The sequence below is a fragment of the Mustela putorius genome, unplaced genomic scaffold (genome assembly GCF_011764305.1).
Source record: "Mustela putorius furo isolate JIRA1106 unplaced genomic scaffold, ASM1176430v1.1 tig00000594_pilon_pilon_pilon, whole genome shotgun sequence".
In the NCBI taxonomy this organism is placed as follows: domain Eukaryota; kingdom Metazoa; phylum Chordata; class Mammalia; order Carnivora; family Mustelidae; genus Mustela; species Mustela putorius.
In genome coordinates, this window is record NW_025421427.1 from 1,257,135 (window position 1) to 1,278,310 (window position 21,176).

Sequence of the window (21,176 nt, forward strand, 5' to 3'; positions counted from 1 at the left end):
TTCTGCAGAAGATCTATGCCACCTATTTCTTTCTTCTGAAGGAAGAAATCTTGCTTTCGTACATCTGATGGGCAAAGCTTGGGGCACATGCCTGCATTCTAGCTGCACAGAAGGCTATGGAATTAAGTTCTGTCCTCAGCATGTGCAGTTCATAGCTAGGCAACTTCTTCCTAACATATGAAGTCTGAGCCACAGTAGTCCACTATGTTCGTCAATGCGATAATGAACTACAACCCCATTTTCTTAACTTCCCAGACATTTCTGTTTCCAGTATTTGTCTCATGCATTATGATTCATCCACAGAAAGTTATTAAACACACCAAACTAAAGAATTCTGTCATTAAGAAGTAAATTATGCAAAAGATCACTTTTAAAAAATAATAACCATAAAAAGAAATAAAATCATAAAGGGGAAATTTATTCATTGACATTAGAAGCTCAACTCAGTGGTCTGAATAGTAGATAAGCAGAAATGATGAACAGATTAAGGAACAAGAAATTGGAACTAATGACCAAATGGTATACAAAAATTATGAAGAACAGGAACGTTCAGAAACACACCAGAACATCTACATAAACAACGAATGCATAAGACAATATCATTAGCAATTACTAACTTTTAAGATGTAGAAACAAAATGGAACTAAAATAATAGACAACAGTAGTATAAGAAATGAATATTGTGATCAGGGTCAAATTATGTTAGAGTTATTTATGAGGAGAAAAGATTTAAAAAGTTCAATGAAGTCATAATTCATGTAAATGATGAATGATTGTAAAATCACTCTTTGTCTGAGTTCATGGCCAAAGCCACAGAATCACCATTGACAAAGAGGAATATAAAATTTCAGGATATAAAAATAACCAAGAAATTTTATTGAAAAAATAAATTATTAGCATTATACTTTAATGTATTATATAACATATGAATATATGGCAATTATAATTATACTGTAATTAAGATTTTAGCAGTCAGAAGTTAAAATATTGATAATATTGTGCTTCACTGTCATTTCCTAAATTCTTCTGCAGTTACTGCACTGCAGAGTTGAGTCCCAGAAGAGTCCTCTCTCCTCTCTTAACTTAGATGGGCTTCATTTGTTTCTCACCATTTCTCTTTTTCTTCATATACTTTATTATATTTCAATCAATGGAGATTTATCATGATATAACACATAACTTTAGAGTTTTTCTTCCTTGTGAAAGTTTAATACAGCAAAGTAAACATTCTGCTTTTAAATTGTCTTGACCAGATGGGAGGAATTCTCAGACAGGACTTTTTCTTTAAAGACTCAAAGCTAGGGGTGCCTGGGTGACTCAGTTGGTTAAGTCACTGATTCTTGGCCTTATTGAGGTCTTGACCTCAGAGTGTCAAGTTCAAGCCCTGCACTGGGCTTCATGCTGGGCAAATATTTATAAACACCTGTTGGGAATAAAATTGTGAGATGTTCTCTAGCTAAAGAGTCTCAATATTTATATTATCTTTTTATATTTAATTTTTATTAATTCTTAATATTACATAAAATAAACAAAATTAGCCATTTTCACAAACTATTCATTGAAACATTTTTCCCCAGAAATAGTGAAAATCCATTCATATTTCAACAAGTTGGTATTATTTTAATATATAAAGCACATAAGGAGATTTTCATTTATTCTTTTAAAGAGTTTATTTATTTGAAGAAAGAGACACAGCAAGAGGGGGAACATAAGCAGGGGGAGTGGGAGAGGGAGAAGCAGGCTTCCCAACAGAGCAGGGAGCTAGATCCAGGACCCTGGGATCATGACCTGAGCCGAAGGTAGATGCTTAACGACTGAGCCACCCAGGTGCCCCACTCATTTATTCTCAATAGCTAGAATTATTATTCTTGTTTTAAAACACTGTCCTTTTTTTTTAATATTTTTATTTATTTATTTGACAGAGAGAAATCACAAGTAGATGGAGAGGCAGGCAGAGAGAGAGAGAGAGGGAAGCGGGCTCTCTGCTCAGCAGGGAGCCCGATGCGGGACTCGATCCCAGGACCCTGAGATCATGACCTGAGCCAAAGGCAGCGCTTAACCCACTGAGCCACCCAGGCGCCCTTATTCTTGTTTTAAAATAACTTTTCCCATAGTCACAGTAAACCTGGATGATATGCCTTATTCATATCACTAGTTCTCTTAAGCTGATTAGATATGATGACAAACAATTCAATCTCATGACTGTTCATTAAACTTAGGTTTAAGGGTGCCAAAAATGATGTGGAAATAGGCACCTGGCTATTTGGCATAATAAAAGCAAAGGATAAAGCAACATCAGTCAGCAGAGTGTCGAGTTCAAGGCTGAAATCACATCTCATTACATCTAATGTTGATTACATTTAGATTTGTTAATTATGTATATTCAGACCTTCAGTGAAACTATAATAATAAAAATGGCATATTTAACTTAATTTTTAAATTTTGAGATTATTGTAAATTCAAATGCACTTCTTTTTTTTTTTTTTTTCAAGTAGGCAGAGAGGCACGCAGAAAGAGAGAGGGGAGGAAGCAGGCTCCCTTGCGGAGCAGAGAGCCCCACACGGGGCTTGATCCCAGGACCCTGGGATCATGACCTGAGCTGAAGGCAGAGGCTTTAACTCACTGAGCCACCCAGGTACCTCCAAATGCATTTCTAAGAAATAATACAGAGAGATCTCCTGTACCCTTTACCCAGTTTCCCCCAATAGAGACACCTTGCAAATTGTCCTACAACGTAACAACCAGAATATTGACACAAATACAGTGAAGATGAAACATTTCCATTGCCACCAGGATCTCTGTTCTTTCACACTTGCTCTCCTCCCGTCCACCCACTCTGTCCTCCATCTCTGGCACTGATTGGTTCTCGTCTTCATGTGTTCTCATCTAAACAATGTGTTTTAGGGCCACCTGGGTGGACCAGTCAGGTGAGTGTCTGCCTTCAGCTCAGGTCATGATCCTGGGTCCTGGGATCGAGCTCTGCCCATGGTTCTCTGCTCAGTGGAGAACCTGCTTCTCCCTCTGTCCTGCCCTGACTCGTTCTTTCTCTGGAGTCACATAGTATAAAGCACATTGAGGTGAACTTTTTTCAGCCACTGTAATTGTTTCAAACTGAGATTTTTATTTGCATTATCTTTTAATGACCAGAGAAGACCAGTAATGTCGAGCATCTTTTTGTGTGCTTATCAGCCATTTATATATCTTTTTTGGAGAAATGTCTATTGGAGTACTTTGCCCATTTTTGAAACTGGGTTTTCTTTCAGTTGTGGAGTTATGGGATTTATTTTATATAGTCTAGGCATTAAACCCTTATCAGATAAATAATTTACGAATATTTTCTCCAGTTCTGCAGGTTGTCTTTCTCTTCTCTTGACAGTGCTCTCTCATGCACTTAGCTAAAATCAAGGCGTCAGCAGATGTGCATTCCTTCTCGAGGCTCTGGGGTAGAATCCGTTGCCTTACTCAGTTGGGTCAGAATTCAGTTCCTTATGGGTGTAACACCAAGGTTTACTTGCTCGCTGAAAGCTTAAAATGGTTTCCAGCATTTAGAGGCCTTCACATTCCTTGTTCTGTAGACCCGCTTCCTCCATCTTGAATGTTGGCAGTGATGGGTTGAATCCTTCTCATGTCCCATCTCTATGGCCTACTGTTTTGCCTCCCTTTTCCACTCTTAAGCACTTTTGTGATTAGATTGAGTCTTCCCAGATAATTCAGGTAATCCCCTCATCTCAAGATTTTTACCCTTAACCATGTTTGCAAAAATCCCTTTTGCCACATAAGGCAACATCTTCTCAAGTATTAGGAATGAGGACACGGACATCTGGGGATACCAATATTCTGCCCATCACAGCATCTACTGAGTGTCTTTTTTCTTTCAGTTTAAGATTTTCCTAGTTCTTGGCATGACAAGTGATTTTCAGATGATTCCCAGACATTTTGGGTATTACGCTATGAGACTTTGGATCTTATTTAAGCCTTGTTTTAGTTGGTTCCTTCAAACATCTAACACTGCTCTGACAGGGGAAGGCGCAAACCTCCTGGCTACTACGGGGAAGGAATGGAATTCCAGGTTCCTCATTCAGTCCTCTTGAGACCCAAGATGTCAGTGCCCTAGTGTTGTGCAGGAGAAGGAGTCCTGGCTCCCCACTAGGCTCCCATGGGTTTTCCCTGGTTGGAGGAGTAGAGGAGCGTTGTCATTGCCACACAAGCTCCACGAACAGGGAGTGTGTATGGCCCTTCCAGCTAAGCAATAATGAAAATCTTCTCTCTCCTTAGACCTCTTCTGATGCCACCCCAGTGGGGAGGGTAAGACGTCTTTACTGCCAAGTGGGAGGTGGTTATGTGGGCACATTATAGGCTCTCTACTGACAGGGTTTAGGAAAAGCCCTTTAAAGCCTGGAGCAATGAAAGTCTCGGTCTCTTCCTCTGCTTTCTCCGATACCCGGTGGAGGGGAGCACGTTGCCGCAAGCTGGCAAGGGTGCTTGCCAGGGACTCCAGGCTCCCCGCTCTCTTTGCTGCTCATAGGCAGGGGTGAGGCTACAGTTTGTTTTTATTCCATCTTCTTGCAGGTGAGTGTCTCTAAACTGGAATGTCTGGCCTCACTGAATGCACAAAGTGAACTCAAGGATCATCAATCCTTAGGCTAAACACACAACTTTTAAAATACACAGCTTTTAGAAAAAAAGAGGCAATCTTAGGTCCAGGAACTTGTCCAAATATCATGACTTCCTCCAGGGGAAGTGGTCTCAGTTTCCCATTCATCCTTGATTACACAGATTACGCAGTACACATACCAACTGTCTGTCTGACTCTTCGGGACACAGCAGCTCACAGAAGACCACTCCCCCCAACTGACCCTCGACTTAGCTAGTCGTTATGCTAATTGCACACCTCTGGCTTCCTGAGTTTTCCAGCAGACATCTGGTGCTCTGGAGTCCTAGCATTCCCATTGCCATTAACAAGCCTAACCCCTGTGGTGAGCCTGGGTTGCACGCAGAGCTACCCCCAAGCCTCTCAATAACTCTAGCACCCTTCTCACCAGCACACTTCTGATGGCCTTGCTGAACAGTGTTGGCTCTCTTGGTAAGAAGTGTCTGGTCCTGGGGGAGCTTCTGGGGTGTTGGCTGTGACCCACTTCCAGTGGCTCAGACTGGCATGTGGACTGTGAAAAGTCATAAATCCTTATACTTCGGAGTTGTGCATTATTTCTGTGTTTTGCTTCAGGAAGCACAAATGTTTGCCTTGATTGAGATACCTGGTTAGCAACAGGAATGAAAGCCAGCGTTCATCCCGAAGGTGGTTGTGTGTTAAGGATTTTTCTCAGCACATAGCAACATATTAGTGAAGTGACATTCTCACTTCACAGCATGAAAACTGACACAGGGTTCTGAAGTAACCGACTTGAAATCACATGGGAGTAAGGGACTGATCCTGCCGGAAAACCCTGGGGATCTGGCAGCAGAATTTGGGTTTGAAATTTTCCATCTCTATAAGAGGAAAATCGGAGCTTTGAAGGTGAGTCTTTCATAAAATTAGTAAATCCAAGCCTGAAGATGATAATGAACTTGGGGGAAAAAGTCTTGCCTGGCTCTGGAAGTGGCTACTATGGCCAACTTACATTCCTTAAAGTCAAAATTCCAAAAAGCGAGGGTTTTTTGTTTTTGGTGTGTGTTTTTTTTTTTTGGCTTGTTTTCTTTTAAAGTAAGTTTGACTCCCTACTAACAATGTTTGTGAATGGAACCTTGGTCTCTCATCTTGAGGCACGAGAACACAACAGATAGGACAGTGTGCCTCCTGGAGAAAACGAAGTGTGCCTTCTTCCTTTCACCAGCGGCAGAGGCTTCCACTATGTGCTTGTCCTCAAAGTTATTTTGAAATTGGATGTTCATTTGGAGGTGTTCAAATCGGGGCGACCCTCAGATTCCCAGTGAACGCTAGAGCCTGTGTTGGGGGATCTCCTGGGTCCTCATCAGAAGCTGGGCTCCCGGGAGGTCTCCTGCTCCATCTCCTCCCAGCCGGGCCATGAGAGGAAGGCGGCCTTCCAGGAGGAGGAGGCGGGGCGACTGGGCCGCGTTGCCACAACCGCAGGCCACTCCCCGGAATCACAGCCATCAGTAAGAGCCACCAACAGCAAATGCACTTTGTGCTGGCAAATGGGACCTTCGGAAGAGGCTACTTATGCTAATGAGGCTGACGGCTCACACGTAGTCGTGGCCGAGTGGTTAAGGCGATGGACTAGAAATCCATTGGGGTCTCCCCGCGCAGGTTCGAATCCTGCCGACTACGGCCGCTCCCCTCTTTGGGGACGCCACTTCTTGTCTCATCACCCCTGAGAGATGTGGCCCTTGCCCAGCTTTGCCCTTTACAGGGCGGCTCAAAGACTCCGCAGTTTCCCCAAACAGCCACACATCCGCGCGCTTTTTCCAGTAGTTTTTTCCAGAAGGAACTCCGCCGCAGCGCTCACAGGGCTGGCTTTCCGCAAAGTAGAGCCCAGGCTTTCTGATGCTTTCCTGTTTGCTGCCATCAGAGCCTGGTTTCCAGGCAGCCGCTCCTATAGGAGATGCCGCAGCAGTTTTCCAATGATGGGCTTCACAGGCAATGGAAGGCGGGTTGATTCCCCCTCCAGGGGGTACGAAATGAAAATCACTTAAGCCCCGAAGCAAGGAAGGATGTCAAGGTCCTAGCTAGATAGGCACGTTGTACTTTTTCTTACTCCCTACTTACTGGGTCCCCAGACATTCTCCACTGGGCAGCCATCCTCCGCCGGGCCGGCCCTCTCTGGTGAGCCAGAAATCAAAAGGAGAGAAATAGGAATTTGAACCCTAGACCTTCAGATTCAAAGTCTGCCCCTCTATGGACGGAGCAGTCCCTGACGGGAGGGGTTAGAGGGGTCTTTTCCGAGTCTCGGTAATTCTAATTCCATCCCGGGCCTCGGAGCCCAGCAGGTCGTCGGTTGGGTAGCATTACTGGCGGTAGGTGAGCGCGAGTGCGGGGACAGAAGAGATCCAAGTCGGGCTGGGTTAAGGAGGGTGACACTGATCCGGGGAGTTTATTCCTGGAATTAGTGATTGCAGGAAGGGGGCGTTTCACCACGGCGGAGTCGTGAGGAAAGCACAGGCCCGAAGCAGGCAAACATTTGCGCAGGGAGCACGAGGTCCTGGGAGGAAGGAGCAGCGCCCCGCGGGTGGGAAGACACAGGATCAGGAGTCCGCCTGATGCCTTTTTGGCCTGGGGCGGCGGATCAGAAGTCCCGGGCTCCTCACCGGGTCCCTCTTGGTCCCTTATCTGAATCAGAGAAAAGAGGTCGAAGCTCCTTCTGTGGGCTGTTCCAGTCGGCAAGGACCACCTCCCTTAAATCCAAATCCTGGACCTTTTGCTTGCGCCCCCGAACCCCCATTCTGTCTCCGGGGTTCCCTGGGTCCGCGCGCTCGCAGGTGCGGCCCTCGCCTGCCGTTCGGACCCCTCCTCTCGGGTCCCCTTTTTCCCCCGCGCTGGCCACCTGCTCCTCCGTCTCCCTTCCGAGAGACCCCACGCGGAGACTCCCGCCTCTCCACGTCGGCCCCCAATGCTCCCCTCCGCGGGTGACCGTGACTTCATCCCTCTCCAGGGGTGCAAGCCCCTGGCGCCATCCTGCTCCCCCTAGGGTTCTTTGATTCATCATGATGTTGGAGCCCGAGTCGGGCAGGCAGCGCGGGAGGGGGCAGGCGAGATGCAAGACCAGTAAAACAGCGGGAGCCTCTTTCCTGTGGTTCTGGGAGCTTGGAACGCCGCAGGGCGAAAACCAGGTCATCCCGTCGCAGGGGGCTGAGAAGGCTTGACTTCGCCGGAGGACTCGTTCTGGGGACGTGAGGGAGGTTGTGGGGGAGGAAGGAGAGTCCGAACTCCCCGGGCAACAATAAGGGAAGCTAGCAGAGGATGGTTTCGATCCATCGACCTCTGGGTTATGGGCCCAGCACGCTTCCGCTGCGCCACTCTGCTCGCGACAGAAACGGCCTTCCTCCTTATCCGGTTTAATTCTCAGCCTCTTGCCGCACCCCCTACCACGTCTCTACGGTTGCTTTCCCGTCTTCTCTCCACTCTTTCCTTCCGTCAAGATCCTCCAGGCGTGCCTCATCCCAGCGCCACAGTCCGCGTTACTGTCACACAAGCTCCAGCTCCGGGCTGCACACATCAACAGTCCTTTCTTGGCCTCTTTCTGGGGCCGGGAATAGCGATGCCCAGGACGTCAACTTTCCAGACGAGAACCGGGCCAACCTTCCAAAACCACTCCGGAGTCGCCTTCGCTCTGAACCAAAGCCCTTTCTCTGGAATTCCTTCTTGGTCCTCCAACCGCTCGCCTTTCTCGTTTCCCTGCTCCTGAGCCCGCACTCCGGTTTATCAGCAAAAGCGGACTGTGTGCGTGAGACCTTTACTGATCCACACCCCCAGCTGGCGCGGGTGTCCTTCGCTTTGCTGCTCTCGATGACTGCAGATCCCAAAGTAAACCCCCTACTTCCAAGGCCCCCTCGCGGGGTCCAGAGCCACCTGCCGTTGCCTGCACCCAGACCTGGTGCAGGCCACCGCTCTGCTCCCCGCTTCCAGACCTCTGGTCATAGGGCAGGAGGCTTCGCGCCTGCCTCCACTCGTCACTTGTCACTCGGACACCGAGAAACTCCAGCATGAAGACGGGAGGCCCTAGTGACTCCACAGGCAGCCAAGGCTCCTGGGGATTTCAGAAACTGGAAATGACAGCTCCGGGGGGAGAGACAGGCCCATCACAAGACGATTTTACCCAAACTTGGGGCAAGTTTCCCCTGATGCAGGCTCGGTTTGTCCCACCTTCCAACCTCTGAGGTTGCAGCTGATGCTTTCCTCCTTCACCCCCTTTTGATGCCCTTCCAAATTCTGCAGGTTTCTCGCCTTCTCTGGTAGATTCTCTACTTTCTGCTGTTTCCCCATGGCCTGCCCCAGAAGCTGCAGATCTAGTGCTGACAGCCCAAGACAGAATGTTGGGGGTGGGAGGTGCAGGGGGAGAAGGTCCTCACTCGAGTAGCGGGGACTCATCTCCCAAGTTCTCTCTCAAGCAGTAGGAGAGCGCCCCAGACTCCTTTTAGAAGAGGAGCCCTTGGCCCATGGCCCTGAGCGCCAGTCACCGGGACTCCCAAAAGCTCCTCCCTGGAAACGAAACGTTTCAAGCCGAGACCTTCTGAAAAGGCTTTGTGGAAATTCAACCAGAGACTTTGCCATTGCCCATCAATTCTATGAAGCTAAGCCCAGCACCCGTTCTTAGCTTGACTGACGACCCATTTTTTGGCTTTTTGGCTTCGAATTTAGAAGCCTGCTTTTTCTCCTGACGGTGGCACTAGAGCTGGAATGCACGAGAAGGGCTACAACCTACAGGTTTATAGCTGGAGAGCCCAGTTTTTTTCCCTGGGCACCGAAGAGTTCAGGCCCTCCAGTTCCACAGCCGAGGCATTGAACTTTGCTCTTCTGCCTCACTCCAGCCTGCTTCCTGTTCAGATTTTATTCCCCCCACCCCCGCCCCGTTATCACTTTTGGCAGGGAGGTGAGTTTATCTTGGACTCAGTGATCCTCTGCCTTGGTCTTTATCTTATCTTTCCAGGTGCAAAAACTTAGAGTCATCACTTGATCCAGAGAAAATCGGGTTTTAGAGGACTGCTTTTTTTATTACATATATATAATACATATATTTTATATGTAATACATATATTTTATATATATTTAGTTTATATATTATATACATATTATATATGAGACACAGGAGATGGAAATTCCTGTATTTAAATAAGTAGAGTTAAATTAAAAACAACAACAACTGTTGAATTCGATCCAGCATGATAACTCAGTGGAACAAAGTAATTGTCTCGAACCTTCGCTCTCTCCCAATGAGGTGAAATAACACATTAAAACATATATTGGAAGCCAAAATTTCTTACTCTTTTACGTAATTGGTCATATAGATTTCCATCATGCTGCTATAACAAACTGGCATGTTGTACTTGGTCCCAGAATTGGCAAGACTCCTTAATTTGACCTGATTTCCAGCCTCCTACCTTGTCGGCCTCTGACAGTCATCGGTCGGTCATCGGTGTGCTACACTCCAAACTGCAAACTAGGACAAACTCTGAGAGAAGTGGGGAGATAGGCTGCACCAAAAAAATAAACACTCCACAACCCTGAGAGATGGTGGAGAATATGGACATGTAGTCCTGCTGTGAGATGGTGTAAAAAGATTTCCAAACTCTAAATGACCCATAGTTCTCGATTCTTTGAATCAACTGTGGAACATAATGGAATATTCTGCAGCGGAGAATAGGAGCGAGGCGTGTTTCTCTGTATTGATGTGGATTACATCTGTGGTACGTGTAGACGCGTGTCCTCGCTATAACTGCAGACTCGAGTGCGGCTGCAAGAAATGATAAAGAGAGAACGCTTTACCGCGGCTCCCCCAATGGTCACATCTTGGCTCCTTACACTATCACGGTGGGATACTGACACTGATACGGGGTCCTTCAGTCTTATTGTGATCCCCCCCACCCCCCTCACCCCACCCCCTCCGTACTGATTTTTGAGTGTGGTGGGGGGAGTTATTTCTGGGTGGTTTTATGCCAGGTGCAGTTCCCACATCCCTCACTGGGAAAGTGCACCTCCTTACGGCACGAATCCCTCCTGCCGCCTTTTAGTAACTCCAGCCCCTTATCCCAGCACTCCCTCCGGAACACCAGGAGAGCAGAAACTGAGTCTTCATTTCTCGAATTTAGTCATTTCCAGAATGTTGTAGCAGTGGAATTACACGAACTATAACATTTTGAGGCTGGCTTCTTTTCAGTGTAATTCCCCAGAAAGGCATCCAAGCTGCCACATGTAGCTTAGCTCACCCCTCTGCGCTGCTGAGGAGAATTCCGACGTGCTGAGCCACTCACCCCACCATACACATTGTTTCCAGTTTAGGGCTATGCTGGGTAAAGATGTTGGGGAAAAATGACATGTAGATCTTAGTGGGAACAGAAGTTTCTGTGTTTTTAGATTAAATATCCAAGAGTGGTATTTATTACTGGATTATCTGATAATTTCCTGTTTAGTTTTGTAAGAAATTGCCAAGCCATTTTCCTGACTCCCTGTACCATTTTACATTCCCCCCCGTCGTCGGTGTACTAGTGACTGAGTTTCCCGCATCCTCTCGAGAAGGGGTGTTGTCATGACTTCTGTTTTGTCCATTCTGATGGGTGTAGGGTGATATCTTACTGTGGTTTTAGTTTCTACTTCCCTAACGGCTAACGGTGTTGAACATTTTCTCACGCGCTTATTTGCCATCTGTGTGCCATCGTGGGTGAAATGTTGAAATGTCTCTTCATGGCTTTTATCCATTTTCTGACTGAGTGTTGGCTTTCCTTTTAAATCTGTTCAGTTTTGGGAATTGTGTGTGCTGACTGTTGTCACCTATGTGATTTACAAATGTCTTTTCCCAACTTGTAGCTTGTTTTTTTCAACGGCTTCATAGTATCTTTTGCAGAGAAAAAGGTTTTCATTTTGAAGGGATCTGATTTAACTCTTTTCCTTTTAAGCGTTGAGCTTCAGGTGTCAGGTCAACGGAATCTGCCTGACCCCGGGTCCTGAAGATCTGCTATGTTATTTTCTAAAATTTTATAATTGTACTGTTCGGTCTGTGATTCATTTTAATTTTTGTGCACAGAATGAGGCATATGTCAGTGTGGGTTTTATTTTTGTTGTGTTTCATTGCTGGGTTTTGTTTTGTTTTTGTTACTGTTTTTACCTACGGACGTTGTCGAAAAGACAATTCCTCCTCTGTTGAAATTTTCTTCTGGTCTATTGTGAAAAGTCAGTTGGACACATTTCTATGGGTTAGTGTATATTTTTAAGGGAAAGAAAAAAACAAGATGAACACTGTGTGTGTGCTTGTACTATTCATTTAAAAGGGTGTCTTAGATATTAAGGTTCTTTTTTTTTTTTTTTTAAGAATTTTATTTATTTATTTGACAGACAGAGATCACAAGTATGCAGAGACAGGTGGGGAGGCGGGGGAAGCAGGTTCCCAGCTGAGCAAAGAGCCCTATGCTTCCAATCCAGACCCTGAGATCATGACCGGAGCTGAAGGCAGAGGCTTGACCCACCCAGCCACCCAGGCGCAGCACCGCCCCCCTTTGTTTTTTTTTGAAAGAAGGGTCTGTCTTCTGCTCAGGTCCTCATCCCAGGGTCCTCGGAGATGAGGGGAGCTCAGGCTCCCTGCTCAACGGGGAGTCTGCCTCTCCCTCTCCCTCTGCCCCTCCCCCACTCATGCTCTCTCAAATAAATAAATAAAATCTTTAAAAAATAAAAATACAGAGTGGACTGAATATTATGCACACATAACTCTGGATAGTTGTACAAAAACTCATTTCACTGTGGAGGGAAATTGAGCAGCTAGAGTACATAGATAGAAAGGACATTTTTCCCCTCTGCATGTATCCCAAGATCATTTGAGCTTCATATCATGACTATTATGTTTAAAATAGTTTAAATATCAAAATTCTTAACAGGCAATGAAAATACACTTTATGCCAGTTGATTACAGCTTTATTTTGAACCTTGATTTCCAGTTACATGGAAGCAGACGATTTTACTATCGTCGGATAGCATTATTTCTGGCCCTTCTTTACTTACTTGTCCCATAAACAGGCTGGGGTTGTGTTAAACAGGCACAGGATTCCAGATCAGCCTCACACAGATACATGGAACTATGAGCGGATTGGGAGATAGCAAGGAAACAGTTGGGATGCGAGAAAGGAAATCGTTGAAAAGGTGACAGTCTAGGGCATCTGAGTGGCTCAATCCTTAAGCATTTGCCTTCAGTTCAGGTCCTGCTCTCAAGGTCCTTGCTTGGCGGGAAGCCTGTTTCCTCCTTCTCCCACTTCCCCTGCTGTGTTCCCCCCTCACTGTGCCTCTCTCTGTAAAATAAATAATTATTATTTTTTTAAAGTCACAGTCTGGTGGAGAAGCAAGCATTCCCACTTTCTTTCTTTTTGAAAGAGTTGCCTTCAAGCAGGATTTTGATAGCCTGAAACACCACAGTATCTCTGAAATTTGGACTCTTTTTGGGAGAAAAGAAAACATTAGGACTCCGTTCAAACCTACTAAATGATACAGTAATTATGATTTCTTTTTTCTTCCAGATTGAGAGACTCCATCCTAGGCCAGTTAATCCCAAGACCAAAACAGCGAAGTTTAGTAAATCGCTTATAGTTCAGGTACAATTCATGTTTCTTCGGACTTGAAGCAATGAGGCATTTCAAAGCAACCTGCAAGATGTCAAAATGCCCGTAGTCGGCAGGATTCGAACCTGCGCGGGGAAACCCCAATGGATTTCTAGTCCATCGCCTTAACCACTCGGCCACGACTACCCAATGAATCCTTCTCCTGATCAAATAAATAGCCATACGTACCTCAGCTCTCTGTAGGATCAAACTGCACACCGTAAAGTGTATTTGTGGTTGATCTTCCCTATCCTTTAACATCATCTGAATGACAATCAGGCTGTTGCACCACATTAGCAACTAACACCCTTTCCTCAGAACTGGAAGGACTCCTTATTCTGACAGATGGTTGGAATGAGATCAGCTTCTGAGGAAGAGTCATGAGACACATCCCACAGCTGGAACGAGCTTGAACATTCCCTGCAGGATTACATGCAATGGTTATGATTTTTAAAAACTGGAGTGAAAAGGTTATGTACATGCGTATATTTTAACTCTGGAAGGTTTTACCAGACCTGGCTTCAGGTTGCTGGTGTGGATGGAAATGAAATAGCTGAGCTTGTGGGTTGCAGGGAGGTTTTAGTTTTCCCTATATATTCATCAAAATAACTTGATTTTTACTATCATTATTATTTACGGATTTTCCTTTATCCTGTTTATATACCTGGAATTGATGATCAAATGGTAAGTCTATGTTTAATCTTTTGCAGAACTGCCAGACTGTTTTCCAACCTGAATGCTCCATTGTCATTTCCACCAGGAATGTATGATGGTTCTGATTTACCCATATCCTCGCCAACACTTGTTATTGTATGGCATTTTCATTAAAACTATCCTAATGGGCGTGAAGTGGTATCTCATTGTGGTTTTGATTTGCATCTCCCAAATGACTAATGATGGCAAGCATTTTCTCCTGTGCTTATCGCCAATTTTTACACCTTTCTTAGAGAACCGTCTATTTCTGTCCTTTGCTCATTTTTTTCCTTTGCTCATTTTTAATGGGTTCTTTGTCTCTCCCTTGAATTGTAAAAGTTCTTAATAAACTCTAGAAGCAAGCCCCTTATCAGATAGTGTTTTGCAAATATTTTCTCCTATTCTTTTGATTGTCTTTTATTTTCTTGATAGTGTTTTTTGAGGCACAAAGGCTTTTCATTTTGATGAAGTCCGCTTTAGCTGCCCTCTTTTGTTGCTTGTGCCTGTGGTGTCAGATCTAAGAATCACTGCCCAATCTGAGGTCATGATTTTCCCAGTGTTCCCTTCTAAAAGTTTTATGATATTAGACCTTATGTCTTTGACCCATTTTAGTTAATCTGTGTGCATTGTGTGAGGTAAGGGTCTAATTCCATTCTTTTGCACGTGGTTATCTAGTTTTCCCCAGACGATTTGTTGATGAGATATTCTATCCCCACTGAAGAGTCTTGGCACTTCTTATCAGTTGGCCATAGACCTATAGCTTTATTTCTGGACTCTTGATTCTATCTCATTGATCTCACTGTCTCGATTGTCATAATCTTGTGGTTAGTTTTGAGGGTGGGAAGTGAGTCCTTCTTTTTCTTCTTTTTCAAGATTGTTCTGGATATTCTGGGTCCCTTGAAATTCCGTGGGAATTTTAGGATCACCTCGTCAGTTTCTACAGAGAAGTCAGCTAGCGTTCTGATCGCGCAGATCAGTTGAGGGAGAAGCGCCATCATAACCATGTGAACGTGCAGTCCACGACATGACACGTCTTTATCTATCTTCGCCTCTTTCAACAGCGTTCTGTGGTTTTCTGAGTATAAGTTTTGTACTTCCTTTCTTAAATTTATTCCTGAGTATTTTATTCTTCCTGATGCTGTTTTAAGTGGAAGTATTTTTTTGACCCTTTTTTTCCTTCCCTATGAAACACGATGAGTCTGTCTAAAGATTCCCAGATGTGCATATTAAGTGCTAAGAGATGCCAGGGATGAAATTGCCTAGTATGGCCTCTGTAGACAAAAACAAACAAACAAACAAACCCCACCAACAGAAAAACAAACTGAAATAACCCGCAAGTCTTTGAACTCAGATGGCTGGCTTCAGAGGGCAGAGTGCTCACCATTACACCAGGGAACAGTTTTGGTTAAAGAGTCTCTGTCATTCGATTCACAATGTCATAAAACTCCATTTCTGAATGGATTTAATCTCATTGACTGGGGTATAGTAACCCAAAGTTAAGACAAAAAACATGTCCCTGCTCCTGTGATTTGTGTCCACCAGGAGGGCTGCTCTGTACGCACACAATTAAGAAAGCCAACCCAGGAAGGGTGTGAGTAAATTGCTAAAGACTGGAAGCATTGGAGTGCCTGCCCCGCTGGGTTGGTCAGTAGACTCTGTGACTATGAATCTCAGGGTTGTGAGTTTGAGCCCCACACTGGGTGTAGAGTGACTTAAAAATAAAATCTTAATTTTAAAAAAAACCCTGAAAGTATAATGGCAGAGTTGAAGCAGAAGGTGAAAATACAACTCAAACCTCTCATTTTTAGGTGAATGGGATTTGAAGATGCTGCTTGGAAGAAACTGTTGGTCCGTGTGTTTTATAGACAAGAGGCAGCCTGTGGGACTCGATCCTTAAATTAGAGCCTGTTTGTCTCGACATGATGGTGTGATATAAGAGAAAAAAAAAGAGAGAACGTTTGCCAATGTTCTTAGCAACATGGACCAGGCAGGTCCTGGAAAGTCATTTGCTTTAGGTGGACTTGGGCTTGTTTTGGTCTGTGAACACTGGAAGGATACGTGGGCTTGGCAGTGAGCCTTGTGATTTCCAATAAAGCTCTCTTCCCTGGTGTGGCTGTGAGCATGACTTTGTCATCGGGAAGACAGGTGTTGGACTCATGTTAGACGGAATTTGTTTAGAGCTAACGTATCTCCTCGTAGTCATTTTACGTGTTTTCCAAAACAGAGTGAGCAAACTCTTCTCATTCAGTTGTCATGAGATTATTATTATTTTTAAAATATTTTATTTATTTATTTGTCAGAGAGAGAGGGAGAGAGAGTGAGCACAGGCAGACAGAGAGGCAGGCAGAAGCAGAGGGAGAAGCAGGCTCCCTGCCGAGCAAGGAGCCTGATGTGGGAAGGATCCCAGGACGCTGGGATCATGACCTGAGCTGAAGGCAGCTGCTTAACCAACTGAGCCACCCAGGCGTCCCTGGTCATGAAAATATTAAGAAAGAAATTATTCATTATTTTTGTTTCGAACTCCCATGGTATGTAAAATAATACTTAATCTCTCACAGAGAGAGGTTCCTGACACAAAACCGACAATGGTAGAGACCACGTCAGGGAATTCACAGATTCTGCTGGAGATCGCAGACACCAGGCTGAGAATCATGTGCATTTCAGAATCTCCACATGTCACACAACCTAGTTTTAACAACTAAGCTTCACCACCAGCAAACTGTAATTAAAGACAAAGTTGCTGAAGAAGTGTCATGTGTCTAATAGGTCTATGTGAGTCATCAACCTCAAAGCACACCCATGCCTGAAGCCAAAATTCTAGTCAAACCAGTTCTCGGAATTCTCTCAACCTTTTCAGAGGACTCCTGGGTGTGAGTTCCTCAGCGCACAGGTCTGGAACACTAAAATAAGGTGCGCGTGTACACACACACACACACACACACACACACACACACAATAAGGCACAGGTAGGTCCGTGGAGTGGAATGGAATTCTGTCCCCTTTACTTCCACCCCTTCTCAACCCTGACTCTATGGTGTCTGCTGAGAAGAAGCCCTTAATCTGTAATACTCGGCCTTTCCTTTAGAAGAAAGAGGCATGGAAGAGAGAAACAGATGCTAGGCAACATCTGGTCTCTTAAAACTTAATGAATTTTCTGGGTTCTGTGTTTCCCGTTTACTGCAATTGCCACTTAGAGGTGGCCCTTTCCACTTGGAGGTCATAGATACTCCATAAGTAACATTTTATTTAGGATGCTTTGTTGCTTCTGAAGGAGTAACAGATGTAGCAAAGAGAATAGAAAAGTTTCTTAAAGTACATAAGTTTTTAGTACCTCTCATCACCACTGTCCTGGACCCCAGGACAAGCCACCCCAGTGAGACATCTTCAACTTTATTCCACAAAGAAAAAACCTTTACCTAATTTCTTTAGCTGTGTCGTCGTTTGCTATCAATACCATGTGGATTTGTGGCTTGAGGACCGTGGCTATGAGTTGTGGTTTTCATCTGCATTTGATCCAGAAGTTGCTGGAATTTCCTTTTATAGGTGGCAAGGACATACAGGGCTGAAGATCCCAGATAACAGGTCCGATTCCAGAAGGCAGCACTGCTGCGGCATCTCCTTTAAGAAGGGCTGCCTGGATGGCAGCAAACAGGAAAGCATCAGAAAGCCTGGGCTCTACTTTGCGGAAAGAAAACCCTGTGGGGGCTGGGGCGGAGTTCCTTCTGGAAAAAACGCGCGGATGTGTGGCTGTTTGGGGAAACTGCGGAGTCTTTGAGCCGCCCTGTAAAGAGCAAGGCTGGGCAAAGGCCACATCTCTCAGGGGTGATGAGACAAGAAGTGGCGTCCCCAAAGAGGGGAGCGGCCGTAGTCGGCAGGATTCGAACCTGCGCGGGGAGACCCCAATGGATTTCTAGTCCATCGCCTTAACCACTCGGCCACGACTACGTGTGAGCCGTCAGCCTCATTAGCATAAGTAGCCTCTTCCGAAGGTCCCATTTGCCAGCACAAAGTGCATTTGCTGTTGGTGGCTCTTACTGATGGCTGTGATTCCGGGGAGTGGCCTGCGGTTGTGACAACGAGGCCCAGTTGCCCTGCCTCCTCCTCCTGGAACATCATCGTTACGGAACCCTAAAGGAAAACAGATGTGAAAGAGCTTTAACTCTCAGAGGAGTATATCCGGCCTCAATCCTGGGGGTCACATTCTTTTTGTATGTGAGAGTCTGTCTAAATCTACCAGTTTATGCCCTGGGAACATGCTTCCATGCCTAGGATCCGGAGAGAGGTCCGTGGTTTTAGGGTTTCTGACATTTCCATAAAACGGGATGGGTCCGAGCGGCACCCTCCTTATCCCAGTCTGGTAAACCAGAGAGTCTCTGACCCCAGAATCATCTCTATAATTTGGCTCGATCTATTGCAACATTTGTGTGTTTTCATTTCCTTTTTGCGCCTCTCGGTGCTGCGCAGGGCGGAGCGCAGGGCCTTGGAGACCGAGTGCGCTCGGAGCGCCCCTTTCCCCTGCGCGGAACCACCGTGCGGCCCCTCCTGTCCCTGAGGGATCGCAGACCTCCCCGCCGGGACTTTTGAGGTCAGGACAGAAACTAGGCCCCCGCCTCCCTCTCCGCCCCAGAACGGCTTAATGGTTCTTTTGGAAGAACCAGTCGAATGCCACCGAATAGAGTCCTGATTTCCATTTTAGCCCCGAAGCCAACAAGACATTCCACGCCTCCCACAACCCTTTTTTTCCATTCTTTTTTTTTTTTTTTAAGATTTTATTTATTTATTTGACAGAGAGAAATTACAAGCCACCCAGGCGCCCCCTTTTTTTCCATTCTTTTCCCGCCTGCGTTTGCGAACTTGACGTTGTTCAGGGCTCACTTTCAGCCCGGCTGGCCTTCCTCAGGATCCCGAGCACGAGGTGTGACCGTGGTGGCCGCGGGTGGCCGTAGCCAGGGGACCAGGCCCCGCGCCCCGGGCACTTGACTTCCCAGTCTTCAGTCCCGGAGCCTGTAGTGGCCCCCGCGACGACCCGGCTGACTCTTGATGTGCTGGGGGTGGGCTCCTTCGTTCTCCAGAGAGAGACCGCACCTACCATGGGCGACGCTCCCCGCGGCCCCCAGTGGTTCACCCCAGCTCTTTACACTGGCACCAGGCAAGTAGTCGTGGCCGAGTGGTTAAGGCGATGGACTTGAAATCCATTGGGGTCTCCCCGCGCAGGTTCGAATCCTGCCGACTACGGTTTTACCAGGAACCGAACCACGTTCCCACAATCCAGATTGTTCCCCAATGCGTATCCTCCACCTGCACCTGCACGCCTTCCCCTGTTCGGAGACACCTTCTCAAGTGCAAGCGTCACCCTCCAGACAAGGTTCATCTGCCTCCGCTCACAGTGGATCCTCAGAGCCCTGGGCTCTGAAAGCGCGCTGGCACTCCCCTGAACCACTCTCCACGCAGAGCGACATTAGGATTCATGAAAAGTAGTGACGCTAACAGGTAACTTTATGGAACACCTTGTGCCAAGAAGATAGGAGGTAAGCGGGAGCCCCATAATGGTGTATTTCCATTTAACCCATGAAGAAACAGCCCAATGCTGCCCAATGAGATGTACTGACTGAGGACCGAGGTTCTCTTGAGTTCCTTAGGAGACACTCCTAATAGTGACAAGTTGTTTGCAGACTCAGGGGTAGATGTGTTACTACCCCAAAATAATAGATAGCAGGTCCTATTTTTTTTTTCAAGCCCTTACTACACACACCACTCCAAAGACTTTATATGTGTCATTATTTGTAGACCTTTACAACAGATCTATTTTGCAGACTACAAGGTCCACAGAGCTTCAGCCATAAATGACTGAGGACTGATTTGAGAGAAAGGGAAGAGCTATTTTGGCCCCAGAGATGGAGAGAAATTGGAATAAAGCTCCATATGCTGGAAAGGAGTGAGATTTTGAAAACTCTACAAAGTCTCAATCCACATATTTGTTGGAAAGGATTAATGCTTCAGTTTTGCTGCATGGAGACCCCAGAGCTGATTCTTTTGTCCCCACTACCTACCTCCTATAGCACTTTCAGGGGATTAAAGTGTTTCTGAGGACTTCACAAATGATTGGAGGAAACAAATAGTAGATTAAGAGGCTTATGAGTTCTTGTCCAGAAGGAAGAAAGATGGGAGCAAACTTACCAGTGAGGAAGGAGAGACGGCAAGAATGGGGCAGTGGGGAAAAGGCGACCACAAACAGAGGAAAACACTGGCTATTTCCTTGTAAAGTTATGTGATTTTGAAGATAAAGAAATAATTCCTTAGGGAGCCACTGAAGAAATCTCCTTATTCCAAGGGGAAAAATCATACTGGAAACAGCATTCTCTAGAATAATATTCAATGGTGTGAGGAAGTGGGAAAAACACCTACAAGATACTTGGGAAACATAATGTAAGTCTAAGACCACATCCAGCTCAGATATATTTTACGTCAAAGAAGTTGTATTTACCGCAGAAAGTATTAGGCAGCATTCAAAAGGAGTAGATTCACATAGAACTATATGGAGGAATCTAAAAAAGAATTGGGAAAATTTCAGGAGCAGAATGAGATATTTAGCAAAATATCACATGGAATATAAAATTAAATACACAAAAATATTCACATCTGCTTTGCAGAAAGAAATTCCAGTAAAAAGCTAAACATTAGATACTTTTTTATGTTAGATACTTAAAAAAAAAAAAGATCTTATTTACTTGAGAGAGAAAGAGAGAATACGAGTGGTGGCTTGAGGGCAGAGGGAGAAGTGGACTGCCCCTAAGCAGGGAGCCCAATGACATAGGGACATGGGGGTCCATCCCAGAACCCTAAGATAATGATTCTTAACTGACTGAGCCACCCAGGCACCCTATGTTAGATAATTTTAAAGTTAACTTTGTGGGTGAGATTAGAGGGAGATCATTATGGAGGTAAAAAAAAATCAATCAATTAAAATTATTGTTTTTACAGATACTAATTTCCATCTGGGATCGTCTAAAAATCTGATGGGACATCTTCAAAGACATAATCAAAGAATCTATATATATATCATTAGAATGACTGAAATTTCTAAGTGTCGATAGTCTAGGGATATCAATGCTTGTGAACTGATTATTGGAAACTATGGAGTTATTTTGGAAACAAATCTGGCACCATTTAATTAAGAGAAGGACAAACATAACACATGATCCAATTTTTCTTTCTGTCTTGTGCTATATATC

At 45.3% G+C, this 21,176-nt stretch overlaps 5 non-coding genes across 5 annotated transcripts; 2 read left to right on the plus strand and 3 right to left on the minus strand.

Moving 5' to 3' along the window:
* The first annotated feature begins 6,204 nt into the window (after window positions 1-6,204).
* TRNAS-AGA lies at window positions 6,205-6,286 on the plus strand. The gene has a single exon. It is a non-coding gene; the product is annotated as a tRNA-Ser (tRNA).
* A 1,620-nt stretch (window positions 6,287-7,906) lies between these two features.
* On the minus strand, window positions 7,907-7,978 carry TRNAM-CAU. Its single transcript has one exon. It is a non-coding gene; the product is annotated as a tRNA-Met (tRNA).
* A 5,338-nt stretch (window positions 7,979-13,316) lies between these two features.
* Window positions 13,317-13,398, minus strand: TRNAS-AGA. The gene has a single exon. It is a non-coding gene; the product is annotated as a tRNA-Ser (tRNA).
* Window positions 13,399-17,807: 4,409 nt separating this feature from the next.
* TRNAS-AGA lies at window positions 17,808-17,889 on the minus strand. The gene has a single exon. It is a non-coding gene; the product is annotated as a tRNA-Ser (tRNA).
* A 1,208-nt stretch (window positions 17,890-19,097) lies between these two features.
* On the plus strand, window positions 19,098-19,179 carry TRNAS-UGA. Its single transcript has one exon. It is a non-coding gene; the product is annotated as a tRNA-Ser (tRNA).
* Window positions 19,180-21,176: the final 1,997 nt, after the last annotated feature.